Source organism: Oryza glaberrima, chromosome 7, assembly GCF_000147395.1.
Source record: "Oryza glaberrima chromosome 7, OglaRS2, whole genome shotgun sequence".
NCBI classification, from domain to species: domain Eukaryota; kingdom Viridiplantae; phylum Streptophyta; class Magnoliopsida; order Poales; family Poaceae; genus Oryza; species Oryza glaberrima.
This window is the reverse complement of record NC_068332.1, coordinates 19409717-19414609: the sequence shown is the minus strand read 5'-3', so window position 1 is coordinate 19414609 and position 4893 is coordinate 19409717.

The window sequence follows — 4893 nt, the reverse complement described above, 5'->3', positions numbered from 1 at the left end:
AGAAGACCCACAGCACAAGCCAGTACTGTGGTAATGTTAGCCGTCGACCTTATATATAGGTCGGCCTCATCGTCTTGTACTCGTGCCAAGTAGAGATGAAAATGGTTAAAAACGATATCCATTTTTATTTCATTTTATTTTTTCAAGAAATAATATAGATACGGTCATGATGTTTTCATTTATATATTTAACTGGACAGAAAAAATTAGAAGTAAATTTTATACGTGCCTACGAGCCGACACGGTTAAAAATAGAAAGCACCAGTGGTGTGGTGGTGAAGTCGTGGGTGCATGACACCATCCACCAGAGTTCAAATCCTGGTGTCCACAAATATTACGCACATGCAGGTGGACTTTTAATAGGACTTTAGAAAGATCAGGGATACGTCGCTGGTTTCTATCTTTTCGAGCATGTGTTAGGGGATACATTCGTGAAGTGTGAGTGTGGTGTTGCGTATGTAGTGTGGCTGGAGGCTGGAGCCGAGCGAGCACAATACCACGCGGCGTCTGCGTCACCACAATGCGCCTGCCGTTTTGTCGAGCGTACCGTACTGTTCTACGTGTGTACTACTACCCACAACGCAGTTTCAAGCACCGACCGAAGCCGGCCGTCAAGGCGTCAACCGGGTGGTACACGTACGTGAGCAGTGGTTTGGATCGCGCCCTGCATCGGCTGATCGTGTGTACGTATGCGATAGCTGCGTGACGGCAAGGAGTTTGACCTTGTGGTTAGAAGGCAATGCTCGAAAATAATCTATGATGAATGGAAAAGCTCAAAATCAACTTAAAATCAAGTTTTGAAATTAAAAATTTGGTTACAGTCGATAATAAGACAATAAGTAGATGATGAGAGGCGCCATGTGGCTCATTTAAGGGGGGCCCTAATGGGCGATCGATCGCCAGGGCGATCGCCCAGCGATCGGTCCGCCCCCCCTCCCTCGCTCGCACTCCTCCCACTTCTCCCCTTCCTCCTCCCTTTCTTCCCTTCCTATTACAGTACACCACAAAAAAAAAATTAAAAAACAATTTAGAAAAATTTATGTATAACAAATTTGAATTCAATTTAAATTTGAATCGGGTATGTAAACTTTTGACTTATAAACTTTGGATCTATAAACTTTAGGTGTATAAACTTTAGATGTATAGAAAATATTTGAATTATTTGAATTCAAATTCAAATTTGAATCGGGTATATAAACTTTAGGTCTATAAACTTTAGATGTATAGAAATACTATATATGAAAAATATTTGAATTCAAATTCAAATTTGAATAGGATATTTGAATTCAAATTCAAATTTGAATCAGATATAATTCAAATTCAAATTTGAATCGGATATATAAACTTTAGGTCTATAAACTTTAGGTGTATAAACATTAGATGTATAGAAATACTATATATAAAAAATATTTGAATTCAAATTCAAATTTGAATCGGATATATAAACTTTTTGACTTATAAACTTTTGGTCTCTAAACTTTAGATGTGTAAACTTGAGGTGTATAAACTTTATATGTATAAATTTACTAAAATAAGAAAGTAATACGGTGAAAAAAAAAAAGGTATATTTGGTGGGACAAGCGGTTGCGTAATTAACTCGTTAAAATGTAAAATTTCATTTATAAATAGCTACATTAACTGTTCAGAATCGTCTAAATGTTACCCTTTGGAGTTGCTGAGTTAGTATGCGTGCGTTTATACAAGCGTTCACGTATGCACTGTGTTTCAAATAAGAGAGAATCCATTATATGCCATCGAGTTTGCTATGGTGTACGATTTACCACTGACTTTGTCATGTTCTACAATATATCATCGACTTTTGCTTAACTTCTACTATTTACCATCACCGTCCGGTTAGTCTCTGTTATAATTTTGTCCAAATGACCAAAATACCCCTGGGACAAAAATTTTAAAATTTGGATATAAATTTAGAAACATCATATTCTAAGTTTTTTTTGCTAAATTTTCGATGTTTACAATCTTATGTTTATAATATGATATTTCAGATTTTTTGTCCAAATTTTGGAAGTTTTTGTCTCAGAGGTATTTTGGTCATTTGGACAAAATTGTACAGTACTAACGGATACTAACCAGACGGCGATGGTAAATCATAGAAGTTTAGCAAAAGTCGATGTCATATTATAGAATGCGACAAAGTCAGTGGCAAATTGTAGACATGTGACAAACTCAATGGCATATAATGGATTCTCTCTTCAAATAAATATATATAAGTAACTAACTTTCCCCATCCCGTGTCACTTCAGGGTAGGGACGACACGGCTGGCAACCGCCACCGGTGCGCCACCACCCCCGCTCCCCTCCTTCCTCCGCCTCACCGCCACCCGAGCAGGCCACCGAAAACCGCGCGGCCACCGCAAGGACGGCGCCAACATGGCCTCCTCCCCAAGGCCGCGAGGTCGGAGCCCACGACCCCGGCCAGCTCCTGGGACAGCGGCGGGTGTTGGGCGAAGAGCGCGACAGCCTGGCCGCCGGCATCGAAGGTGACAACATCAGCAGCTGGGTGGACTAGGTGGCGACAGCGAGGCGACGATGCTGGTCTGGCACCCTCCGCGCCAGATCCGGCACCCTGCCGTCCGGATCCTGCCTCCCCGACACGGGAGGCCGGCCCCCTGTGATGACGGCTACGGCGAGGCGCTAGGGTACGACGGTGTGGCGGTGGCACGACGCCGGGTCTGGTGCCCCTCGCCAGATCCGGCCCCCTCTCCGGTTCCAGCCTCCCCGACGCGGGAGGCTGACCCCCTGGGCCGGCGGTGGCGGCGAGGCGGCGTGGAGGCGGCGGCACGGATGTGGAGGATGCGGCACGAACGTGGAGGCGGTGGGGCAACGGTAGAGGGTGGTGAGACAGCGGGACGCGGTTGTGGAGGTGACTCTGCAGACGTCTAAGGCAATAGCTTGGTGGGAGGATGTGACGACGCAACGGCGACGGTGGCCACGCCCATGCAGTGCCTTTGGCGGAAGGAGGAGACAACGGCGGGGATGGAAGAAGCTGGGTGCTGGCTAGGAACGCTGTCGGCTAAATGACGGGTACGACGAGAAGGCTTAAGGCGGCGGGTAGCGCAAGGAGGTCCAGCCGATGGCGAAGGCCAGCTCAGCACGAGGAAGCGTTGCAGATAGCGGAGGCCAACTCGGCATGTGGAGCCGTGGCCGGCAGCAAAGGCCAATACGGTGCGGAGGCTGACCGGCGAGGGGCGCCGGTGCAGCGGTGTCCATGCGCTGATAGAGGATTGATGGTGGTGGAGCAATGGTGCATCAGCTGCGGGTAGGCAGGTGGTGGGCGGCGGGTAAAAACCTAGCCCGGTCTTTGCCGGGCCAGCAACAATGACGCTTTCGAGCGTCGCTCTCCCTCTTGAGGGTGTTGTTGTGCCTCTCATCTCCTCTCATGGGGCTGTCGGGTGAAAACCTAATCTTGATTCTCTTTAGGACCTCGACGGATGACGGCGGCGACGGTTTTGTCGCTCCTCTCCTTGGAGACGTCGTCTTGGCAACCCCCTTGCTGAATTCCTCCTAGACTTCCGATGCAAACTCGCTCTAGATTCCGGTCCTGTTATATCGGTGCCCTAGTTTATGCAAGTTGGCAACGTTGGAGGGCCTAGGGGGAGAGCGGTTCCATTCTTCTCTCTCAACCTCTCTCCCTGAATCCTAATGATGTGAATAGAGTGTAGTTTTGTGTCGGTTGTTAGGGTGAGTTTTTGGGCGATCTCGGCTGTAGCTTCTTTGTGGACCTAGCGGCGGTCGGTCTGGTGAGAGCGGTTCCATTCTTCTCTCTCAACCTCTCTCCCTGAATCCTAATGATGTGAATAGAGTGTAGTTTTGTGTCGGTTGTTAGGGTGAGTTTTTGGGCGATCTCGGCTGTAGCTTCTTTGTGGACCTAGCGGCGGTCGGTCTGGTGCTAGCCTTCTCCCGGGTTAGTGTTTTGGTGCTGTCAGCGCGTGGGTGATGGTCATTTTTTCTCCTTTTCCTAGTTATGACCTCCTAAGGTTGTAATCTTATAATTTTTTCCTACTCATCAATATGAACTTCGCACTGTCTCGTGCGAGTTGTTAAAAAAATAAATATCTATATTATTTTTAACGTTGGTACTGCCGCTTTTTCATAGTACTATTTTTTCCCCCAAAGTTTCACCACAGATGAAAGAGTAAATTACACTCTCTATACAATACATGGTGCTAATACGAAATATGTGCAAAGACTAAAAAAACACAAATTCCACTTCAACAACTTTCTTACTCCGTGCAAACTTAAGTAAAACAGGCCATACAAGCAAAATGATCTAATAACACGGCGCTCACCAATAACAATATATCTTGTCAGCTTCCCGTGCTGTCAATGGTAATTGCTACTCTCTACGTACTAAAATATAATTATATAAAACTGGATGGGATATTCACTAACACTATGAATCTGGATAGACTGCTTTTCTAGATTAGTAGTAATAGAAAATGTTTCATCGAATTTTAGGTTTTTATGTTTTGGGACGGAGAGAGTAATTTGCAAGGAAAAAACCCTTAACTTGTAAATTTTAAAATCAAGGCCTCTGTATTTTCCATTTTTTTATTGGCGTTCTCCAAGCTAGCTATTCACGACCTCACTCTTAATCCAATCAATTTGGTGCTGCACTGAGAAAAGTCGGGTGGGTGAGGGTGATCGAAGAGAAGCTCGGGAAGTATCAATTTTCATTTTTCAGCCCGCCACGTAGATTCAAACGTGCATATTACTACAAGTTAGGGCTGGTTTGATTTTAAGCTAAAACCTATCATACCAAAATATTCACATTTTTAATAGTAACTTTGATAATGTTTGGTTTGCTACCAATACTAGTTAATCACAATTCACACAAATGTTACCAAAATATTGGTATTGGTGAAAACTTATC